Below are 11222 nucleotides of genomic sequence, written 5' to 3'. Positions count from 1 at the left end.
GACATAAGCATCTGTGTAACTGTAGTCTTGCACGGTGTGAGTAATAGGTCGAGTGGATACCTGCCTTGAACTTTCCCAGACTTTGATCAGCTAGATGAATGGCTTGTGGAGTGCTTAAAAGTTTGCCTCCACAAACAGATCCTGATCCTGACCCTGACCTAAGTGTTCTAGGGCACTATCAGTAAACCGGCAATGTTGGCCTTCACATTGGCATGCCTGGTTCCTTGGAGTGACTGGTCTGTTTCCCCTTAGTAAGAGACCAAAGTGAATTTGGTTTCTTCTGTGGAGAGAGTCGTGATTAAGAGCTTCAGATTCTTCATTCTTTTTAAGTTGTGCTTGTGGAGTTCTCTGTGAAGGTGGATTGACCAAAGAATATCTTTGCTTTCTGAGACAGAATCTCAAAAGCTGTGCAACCTTGCCTTGCTTGGAACTTGCCACAATCCTCCCTCTTCCTCTGGGGTGCTGGCATTGTATTTGTATATATACATGTATGTGGTGCAACACACCTCACCTACCTGAGTCCTGAGGAGAGTTTGCCAGTAATTGGGAGTTGGACAGGAACAAGCTGGTGGTCAGCTCTTGTTCCTAAAGACTGGTGCTAAGAGTGTGCATCCCTGCCCCTTCAGGAGCTGCTGCTGTGAATGTGCTGTCGAGAGCATCGTAGTCGCCTAAGGAGCTGCTGCTCAAATTAGAACTGGGCTGCTTTGCTGCTGGCTCTCAAGGCATAGGCAAGCCTGCTTGACTTTGGACAAGTGTGCAGCTTGTTTTATTTTTCTTCAGTCCCCATCGTGAGTTAGTAGCCTAAGGGGCCTGTTTGGGCTCTGCCTGGTTTCTCCCAGCTCGTCTAAGTGGAAGCATTGTGTGGAAAGACAGGGGCAAATAACAGCCCTTGCAGAGAAGTGCTGGTTACTGTAGCTCAGGACAGTGCCAGGGCCACCTGTCACCTCTGTCTAGTAGTCTGGTTGACAGAAGAGTACACCTGCTGTATATTGAATAATAACTTGCAGTTTTATTACTGATTTGGTGTTTTGAAATAAATGGCAGCAAATTGGGAGTTCAGACTAGTTTTACTTAAAATGATAGCAGTCTGAGTGGATTCATCAAAAGTTATGAGTAAATAATTGTGTGAAGTCTTGTATTAATTAAGATCTGGTTTGTGTTTTGCTGAGATACTGCCATAAAAGCAGGCATGTAGTTCAGTGTGGCATTGACAGTGGACAAAGAAAGATGTAATAGGTTGGAACTTACCCTTTAAGCTTACAGTTTCGGGGGAAATTTTGTGAGCTGTGTGCTCAGGTTGGAGGCAGAATTTCCTTTAAACATTGGTAAGAAAAGTTAACAGGAAGATCTTGCTCATAAATGTCATCAGAATTCAGTGCTGCTTTTCACTAGATTTTATGAAGGATGTCCTGTTGAGTAATCTCTTACATTAGGACAATGGCATGCTTTTACATGCTGGACTTCAGGGTGTATGTGGGATTCCATGCCCTTGGGCATTCTGGGATGGGGTCTTACCGTGCAGAGTCCTGGAACTCACTGTGCAGACCCTTGAACTCACAGATCATCTGTTTCTGCCTCCTAGGTGCTGGGATTAAAGGGCATATACCAGCATGCCTGCCTCATGCCCTCTGTTACATAATAAGCTTAACATATAAGTCAGAAAAGCTGCATTTTAGCCTAGTGTGGCACATGCCTGTAGTCTCAGTTATCCGGAGGTTGAGGCAGCAGGATTGCTTTGAGGTTGAGGCTAGTCAGAGTCACAGAGTAGGTGAGACCCAGTAAAACCCAACAGCCCACAGACAAAGCAGATGAAAAACCCAGTTTATTTTGAAACTGTCATAATTATTGGCTGTGTCACAGAAGTTTTAGGAAATATCTGTTCATGTTGGTTGTTATTTGAGATGAATTCCCCGTGCTTCAGTGAGCTGCTGTGGTGAAGGGCCTGTGAGAATTAATTAATGCTAAGGAAAGAAAGCCTTTGAAAGAGTGTATATGCGTGTGGGTGTGTGCTGTCGACCACGAATGGAGGTCAGAGGACGGACTGCTTTGGGCCATCTACCTTTGCAATGGTTCTGGAGGTGAAAGCCAGGTGAGGCTTGCACAGCCAACTACTTTGAGCCACATTTTGAAGTCTGCACGTGCGTGTGCACAAATGCACTGAAGTCTGAGGTGTCAGGGCCTGGAACTGGGGTTAGGTAGTAGTTAGTTACTTGCTGTGGGTCTTGGGAACTGAATTATTTTTTGCAAGAGGAGTATGCACTCTGAACATCTCTCCAGCCCTTCTTACATTTTGAGAAGGGTCTCATGTAGCCCAGGTTGGCCCGGAACTTGCTATATTCCCTATAATGTTGGATGGATCCTCTGCCTTTACTCTTTGTAATGCCAGAATTCGAGGGGTGTGTACCCGTAAAATTGTTGTGTTGGGGCTGCTTTACATTTATACCACAACCCCAATGAGATAGGGCTCCCAGCCTGAGGAAACACTGATTTTTGCAGCCCACCATTAAGACGACAGTAAGGCATGTGGATCTCACATAGTTTTTGTGGGTCAGGGTCTTTGAGGGTTTCAGTGAAGTCGCTGTGGCTGCTGGGTCTGCTTCCAGGGTGGCTGGCGCGTTGTGTCTAGTCAGCAGTGTTGGGTTGCTCATTTACTCCCCCAGAGTAAATCACCAAGCCCCAGTGAGGAAGCAGCCACACGCCATCTCTTGTGTTGCTGTGTAGTGGCAGTGCAAAGCACAGCTTAGCCTGGTAGGAGTGGAAATAAGCTCCTCCTCCTCCTCAGTGGCGGAGTCTTTTAATCGCCGGCTCAGTTCTGTTTTTCCAGTTCATAGAGGAATTAGGGTGGGATCAGGAACCTAGCTGAAGTCAGTCTGAGTGCAATTAGTTGATTAAGTCAGTTTTTCTTTTCCTCTGAGGGCATCTAGTTTCTCTGCTCAACCTCACTGTGAAGGGACGTTCGAAGAAGTTTAATAATTATCTGGCCTAAGGCCTGATTTAGTCTTTGAAAACTACAATTTTCTGACCTTTATCATGAATAATCTGTTTGCTGATGAGAAAATTGCCTGGCAGTTGTGTTTTTAAATCTTTATTAAAGAAGTTACAGTGAAGATTGGTTATCTAGTCTTCCAGTTTTTAGGCCTCTGATAATGTCTTTAGCTGTGTGTGTGTGTGTGTACAATATAGATACATATTATTTAATAATAATTAAAGGACTTACGCATAATCTTTTAGTTATTTATGCGGGTTTTTATGAGTTTGTGTGCGTGGGTGTCTGGTGCCTCTGTAGGCCAGGAGAGGGCATCGATTCCTTGGAATTGGAGGGCCACGGTGTGACCCGCCGTATGGGTGCTGGGAACTTGCACCACTGAGCCATCTCCAGGCCCTGTAGATTTTAAAGAAGGATTTTATTGTTGTTTTTCCAGACAGGGTTTCTCTGTGTAGCCTTGGCTGCCCTGGACTCATTTTGTAGAACAAGCAGGCCTCAAATTCAGAGAGATCCAACTGCCTCTGCCTTCTGGAATGCTGAGATTACGGTCATGTGCCGCTGCACACAGCAGGATTTATTTTTTTAATTATGTATATATGTGTATGTGTTAGTTACTGGTGCTGTGATAAGATGCCATGACCGGAACCAACTAAAGGAAGAAAGTGTATTTTGGCTTAGGGTTCCAGGGGTAGCGTTGATGGCAGCTAGGGAGACGTGGCAGCAGGAGGCCAGACCGGGAGGTAGAGAGGTCACATCTCAGCCACACAGAAAGCAGAGAAAGCAGGCTGAAGGTGAGGGGAGTCTGAAAAGTCAGAGCTTGCCTCCAGCCACATGCTTCCTCTAGCAAGACTCATAAAAGATGCAAAACTTTCCCGAATAGAAACCAGTGTGACCAACTCTTGAGCCATACATGAGCCTGTGGGGACACCAACACAGTATATGTGTTTGGGTGAGAACATGTGCAGGCACAGGCGCCCTCCAGTTGAGAAGAGGGTGAAGTATGAAGAAAGTTACAGTATCTTAGGCTGTGGAGTTATTTATTGGTGTTGGGTATTGAACCTTGGGCCTTGTGTGTATGCTAGGCAAGTGTGTGCTACTGAGATAAGTCCCTGGTCCTTTTGTGTTTTGGTTGGGCCTTGCTCAATTTCTCTCAGTGTCAGGTAGCTGGGATTCCATGATTTAAGTTACCAGCCTAGCTTTATGTGCTGTGAAGTTTCCGTGGACACTTCTTATTTATTGGTTCATTCATTCATTGATTTCATCGAGACAGTCTCACCATGTAACTGACTGTCTCTGCCTCCCATGTGCTGGGATTAGAGGAGTGGACCGCCATGCCCATTGTAAAATTTTACCTAGAAGGGTTTTTTCCTAAGGCAGATTTTTGCTCACATATATAACATGAGTAGCTAGGACACCATAGACTGTTTTTACTTGTACTGTTATATGACAAGCTTTTAGTACATTTTTCTCTTTGGAATGGTTTCACTCGGTAGCCTCAGCAGACCTGGGGCTTCCTGTACAGTCTCTCCTTGCCCTGGAGTGTTGGGATCACCGTTATGGACTGTCACACTTTGCAATCTTTGTGGGTCTTGTTCCCACCTAATAGTCCCCACCCCCCTTCTAATATGGGTCAGGTGGGACTCTGTTGCCAAAGATAACCTTGAACTTTGAAACTTCTGACCCTGGTTCCACCTCCCAAGTGCTTGCATTACAGGTGTGCACTAGTACTACTCCCAGTTTATACAGTGCTGGAGATCTAACCTGGGTTGTCCTCCTGAGCTTGACCCTCTGTCCATCAGTGGAGAGAAGTTTCTATCCCTAAGTGTTGGTTACTTTATTTCAAATTTTGTAACCCTTACCCGGTAAGCTTAAGTGAGCTTTTGTGAACTGCTGGTACTTAACTGCTGTATTAAATTTGTAGTTGAAGGGTTAAACAAAGCTAGGGAACCTAAGCTGATTTCTCTTACTAGAACTGAATGGAAAGTGATTGTTAGAGAAAGCATCTAGGTATAGGTTAGGTAGGAGTGTGTGTGTATGTATGAGAGGTTAGCCCTGTTCTTAAAGATGCCCTGGAGAGAGACAGATGAGATACTGTCATGTAGTTTCCACCCTGCAGATGTGCTGGGGTAGACTAGGTGAACTTAATACAGAAACTGACTCCTGAACCTTGGAGAGGAGGTGTGCGGGATGTTGTTGGGGGACATCTGCCTTGAGTTGTCTTCCTTTGTTGCTAAGCTGCCACCATGACTTGCTTGGTCCTAGCATGTGTGTTTTTGTGATTTCTCAGATCTGTGTGGTCCAGTCTAGTAGCTGAGTCCCACTACATGCAAGTGACAGCACAGATGCCACGGCAGTCATTTCTGCCGGACAGAGTGCTTGCTTAGGACGGGGCTTCTGTGAAGTTGTGTGTGGCTTACCTGCGCTCAGTGTTCTCGTGTGGAGCTAGGACTAGAAGAAAGAAGCTGTTGTGGGAGGGGCAGTGGTTGGTGTTTATGGACAGTGGAGCCGGTATTTTACATGGTGGTTAAGGCTTTGTGGGCTGAGGAGATGACTGAAATGACAAAGAGTTTGCTGTGCAAGCATGAGGGCTTGTGGATCCCCAGCACCCTAAAGGTGTAAGTGAGCTCCCCTGCTGCTGGTCACAAGCAGATCCTTGTGTGTCACTGCCAGCCGCTCTAACCTAAATAAAGGGATCATCACAAAAAATATGGGGAAGTGCTGGTCAGGCCGTATAGTCGGTAAAGGTGCTTGCTGAGCAAGCCCGGGGAACTGGGTTCAAGTCCTGGGTCCCCATATGAAAGGGGAAGGAGGTAACTGACCCTACAGCTCACCTCTACATGTGTGCACACACAGATAAAAACACAACAGAGAGTGGTGAAGGTGACTCCCAGCCTGGCTTCCAGTGCGCAGGCACAGGAAACCGGAAGAAAAAGGCTCTGCAGTTGCTTCTGGTGCTACATCTTATATACTGTTTAATCTCTTAAGCTTCACTTTTGACTTCCAACAGGGATAACTTCATCAGGATTGTAAAGTAACTTATAGAACCTCTGTAAATGATGGTGTTCATTAATGTACTTCTGAAAAATAGATGACTTCTCCATAAACAACTTCAAATTATACATACAATAAAGTTTTTTCTTTCCATGTGCAGTCTTGTTAATTTCAAGTGTGTGTGTGTGTTTAAAATGACTGCCAAGTTTATAGGACAGGTCTTCGCCTTCAAACGTCTCCTGTGTGTTTTGCTTGTTAAGTTTTGTTTTTGTTAGATTTCTCCTCTTTGAGCCAAAAGTCTTGGAACTCCCGTCTGTTGGTGGTATTGTAGTTTTACATTTTCCAGCATTTTACATAAGTAGAATTACAGAAATTGTAGCCATTTCAAAGTGGCCACTTTAATTCAGCTAGAGGGTAAGATACATATCCAAGTTAGAACTAAATTTTGGGGGTTGCAGGGAGGTGGGCGGTCTCCTACCTTAAGCTAGTCTCAAACTTACTATATCCCAGGGGCCTTCAAGTTTAAAACAAAGATTTTACTCTGTGTTTGTGTGTGTGTGTGTGTACACTCCACCCGTGTGTGCTTGGTGCCCAGTGGCCAGAAGAGGGTGTCCTCTCCCTTAGAACTGGGGTTGGAACTGTTGTGAGCTGCTGTGTGGGTGCTTGGAACTGAACCTGGGTCTTTTCTCAGAGCAGCAAATGTCCTCAGCCCTGATCCGTCATCTCTTCTGCCTCTTTGCACTTTCCAAGTGTTGGGATAACAGGCTTGCCTGGCACACACCCAAATTTAAAATTGGTTTGGTTTTTTTTCCTGTGCCACAGTTTGTACCCTGGGCCTTGTGGGAAACTGCTGTTATCACTAAGCTGCACAAACTTTTTTTAAAAATGATTTTTTAGATACAAAATTTTTAGGTTTATTTTATGTGTATGTTTTGCGGGTGTGTATGTTTTGCCACATGTGTGCCTAGTGCTCTCAGGGGTCAGAAAGACTTGGTTGGGGGCTGGAGAGATGGCTCAGAGATTAAGAGCACTGTTTCTCCAAACTGCTGGTTTTGAGTCCCAGCGACCACACGGTGGCTCACAACCATCTATAGTGAGATCTGGTGCCCTCTTCTGGTCTGCAGGCACAAATGCAGGCAGAATACTTAAAAATAAGAAAGTGCTTATAACTGCAGGGCTTTTTGTTTTTTGAGGCAGGGTTTCCTCTTTGTAGCCTTGGCTGTCCTGGACTTTGTAGACCTGGCTAGCGTCAAACTCACAGAGATCTGCCTGCCGCCTCCTTCCCAAGTACTGGGATTACAGGGGTGAGCCTGTGCCTGGCTCAGCCCTTTATGTATTTAAGATGGGTGTATCTGAGGGTTTTGCCCACATGTATGTCAAGTGTGCCTGGTGCCTCCTGGTCAGCTTTTGGGGTGCCCTGGAACTGTAGTTATAGATGGTTGGGAGTTGACTTATGGGTGCTGGGAACTGACCTGAAGTCCTTACCTGGGATAAGAGCAGCCAGTGTTCTAATATGCTGAGCCATCTCTTCAGTCCCCTGCATGCCCTTCCAGCCAGACCCCTTTGTGGCAGGTCTGGTAGCCCAGGCTGGCCCAGAATTTACTCCGAATCTGGATAGTCTTGAACTCTGCTACTTCCACTTCCGAAGGGCTGGGGTTACAGGCGTGGGCCACCATGCCCTGCCAGAGTACCAGTGTAGTTATTCAAGTTCCATTTGAGGCTTTTGTTCTATTTACTTTTTGTTTGTTTACATATTTATTTTTGAGAGAGTGTCTCACTGTATGCGTAGGCTGTCCTGGAGCTTACTAGTAGACCAGGCTGACCTCAAACTCACAGAGATCCACCTTCCTCTGCAGGGATTAAAGGTGTGTACCACTAAGCCTGATTATGATCCAAGATTTTTCTATTTATTTTGTTTTTTGAGACATGGTACCTTTGTGTAATGCTGCTGGCTGTCTGGAGTTAGCTCTGTAGGCCAGAGTGGCCTCAGACGAACAGAGATCCACTTTTCCTCTGCCTCCCTGAAGGCTGGCATTATAGGTGTGGGCCATGTGCACAACCCCAGGAATTTAAAATGATGGAATTTACAAGGAAAACTGCTCCGTGTTTTCAACCTAGCTGTCTGTCTTGTTTTCTGAGACCATCTCCTGTAGCTTGGGCTGGTCTTTTAAGCTCAGGTATGTAGGCAGGAATGACTTGAGCTTCTCCTGTCGCCAAGTGTGGTTACAGGCATTGCCTTCAGGGCTGTTTGATGTGATGTTGAGAGTGAAGGCAGAGGGCTTTGCATGTGCTAGGCAAGCAGTCTGCACTGCTGTATCCTTACCCCACAAGAGGAATGTGTTGAACTTTGAGTCTCCTTGAGGATGCAGTGTGCTGTAGTGTGATGGTCCTGAGTGAGCTGCAGCTCCCCGTTGGTGATGGCACTAGAGTAAGTGCAGTGGTAGTGAGAGCCCCATGGTAAATTGAGGACCATCTCCACCCTGTGATTGATACTCTGTGACAGTGGCATTGACTGGTAGAGGAGGTACCATAGTTGTGGCTCTGTAGCATTGCAGAGTTGCGAGTGGAAGGGGGCTTAGAGGAGGTCTGAAAATGGGTGGGCCAGTTCTTTCAGGACTTAACGCGTGTGTTAGGTCAGAAAGTGGCTGCTCCTGGGAAACCTTCACTCCCAGGAAAACCCAGGATGGGGGGGTCACTTTGTGTGAAGAGGGTTGCAAAATTTAGTCCGTTGCCCTGTGGTGCCTGGAGTAAACTGGCACCAGAACCCAGCCCACATGGGTTCAGTTCAGGGTCAGTCTTGGGGCAGGAGTGCTTTAGATTTGAATGGAAGCACATGGCTAGTTTTTCTTAGTTTGCTGCCCTCTACAATGAGCCTTCAGCTGATAAACTCACCAGCCAATCTACCCTCTGTCTAGATCTCTTCATTAGCAATATTTAAAGGTGGTCATTGTTTTAGTAGATTCCAGTCTCTTGTATGGAAGCAAAGTTAAAAGTTTAAAATCTTTCCTGTTCCAAGTTGTTTTAAAATGCAAATGATGATGTTTAAACTTGTTAAATCAACTCTTAGTACCTGTCCCTAAAGCAGATTACTTAGTGGCTTCCTCATGTCTTCATTGCCAATAAGCTTTGCAGAACAGGACACCCACCTCAGCTTTCCCAGGGATCTTAGAGTTGAGAATAGTAAGACTTAGTCCTCGGGCAGTGGTGGCACATGCCTTTAGTCCCCACACTGGGAAGGCAGAGACCAGTCTGATCTACAGGTTGAGTTTCCAGGGTAGCCCCAGGGCTACAGAGAAACCTTGTCTTTAAAAAACAAAACAAAACAAAAAAACCCCAAAAACTTGTAATAGTGCTGAACTGAATGGAGAATGACCCCAGGGTGAGATAATACAGTGCTGTGTGGTTGCCTAGTGTAAAGTCAGACGGGAATGAAAATGTCAATGTTTATAAACCATTTCGTTAATCCACTCTGAGGTGCAGGCATTTAAGAGTGGTGACCATATATGTCTTAAAAATAATTTCAGAACAAACTTCCTGTACATCCTGTTTTTCCTAGTTCACTCTGTAAAGTACTTTGGGAGAGTTCTTGTTTACAGAAACTCCTGGTAACCTCAGTGTGCATCCTTAAGAAGACGCAGAGGGGCTGCTAGCGCCGACGCCAGCTTGGGTGGAAATACTGACCACACAGTCCTGTGGGCAGGCTCAGCACGCGTGAGGCTGTGCTGCCCATCGCTGAAAACGGCAGACATGAGGAGTCTGACCACAGCCCACGACGCTGTACTGAGGTGGGGGGGGTCCTGAAAATTAGGTCTCTTTTTTAATCTCAGAAAGTTTAAAAAATGATTTTATGTATAGTAAGTGATTTACCTGCATGTATGCACTGCCTGCCTGCCTGATTCCTGCAGAGGCCAGCGATGGCATAGGGCTCTCTTGGAATTAACACCCTCAAGTGCTCTTAACTGTAAGCTAGCCTCACAGCAGCTTTTAGAGATTCTTCTTACAAAGCCCCAGAAGGTTTGCCTTTAATGTTCAGACATGCCAGACTTAACAGGTGCGCTCTCTGGCTGAAATTACTGCCTTATACGTTGCTCTTCTCGTTGCCAGGTAGTGAACCCAGGGTCTTAAATGTGCCAGGAAGCACACAAATGAGGTCCTAAGAAACCCACTTTAGGGGTGAGAAGACGGTCCAGAGAGTCTATTGACTTGCCAAAGTAGATGGACACACCTACTAAAGCAAATATCCAAGGCTATTTGTGTTAAGTATTGAACTCTCTGGGTGATACAAATTTGGTACTGTTTGAGAGATGGCTTTATTTTTGTTTTGTTCCTGAAAATGCTGATCCTAAAGTAGTGTGTTTGTTTTTTGAGACAGGGTTGCTCTGTTTAGCCTTGGCTGTCCTGGAACTCCTCTTGAACTCACAGAGCTCCTCCTGCTGGAATTACAGGCGTGTGCCACCGTGCCTGCTGGGCTAAAGTGGTTTTCCTTTATGAGCAGATGTTAGACATGATGTTTTACATTGTAGCAGTTTTTTTTTTTTTTTTTTTTTTCCTTCCCCTTTTGGTTTTGGCTTTTAGGTTTCTGTGTGTCCTTGGCTGTCTAGACTCTGTAGACCAGGCTGGTCTTGATCTCAGAGGTCCACCTACCTCTGCCTCTGCCTCCCTAAGTGCTGGGATTACGAGTGTGTCACAGTCCTGGCTGCACTGTGACAGTTTTAATGTCCAAAAAGTTTGTTTTGCTTGAATCATAATTAAAAATTTTAAACACCTAGTTGAAAAGATACTGCTTAATCTGTCAGTATGCTCTCATGACATCTTTAAGCTGTGTAGAATGCAGTGTAATACCTTAAATTTGTGCCCACCATGATTCATGGAAGTACAGGAAAATATTCAAATTGTGTATTATGTGTTCCTTTTGCTACTGCTTTTGTATTTTATATTCTCCCCATAAAACCTTATGAAATGTTTATGAACTTCAATAAATGATTATGAAAATGTTTTGTTTTGAAAGATTTATAAACGTTAAAACTTGTCAGACCTTTCAGGCACTATAGGTTTAGTGGCCTTGGTTCAAAGAGGGTATCCTCAGTAATTCAATTGTCCTTTCCTGTGGCTTTCCAGGTTTAAACCCAACTTAGGGTGCTGAGAGACACCACTGTTTGTAAAGTCACGGCAGCCTTGTGACAGCTTGACCTCTCCATGCTACCTGTTCCCTGGGGAACTTTCGGGGAACTATGTCGTCTTTGCA

This window comes from Meriones unguiculatus, chromosome 20, assembly GCF_030254825.1.
Source record: "Meriones unguiculatus strain TT.TT164.6M chromosome 20, Bangor_MerUng_6.1, whole genome shotgun sequence".
NCBI lineage: Eukaryota > Metazoa > Chordata > Mammalia > Rodentia > Muridae > Meriones > Meriones unguiculatus.
Note: the sequence above shows the minus strand (reverse complement) of the source record.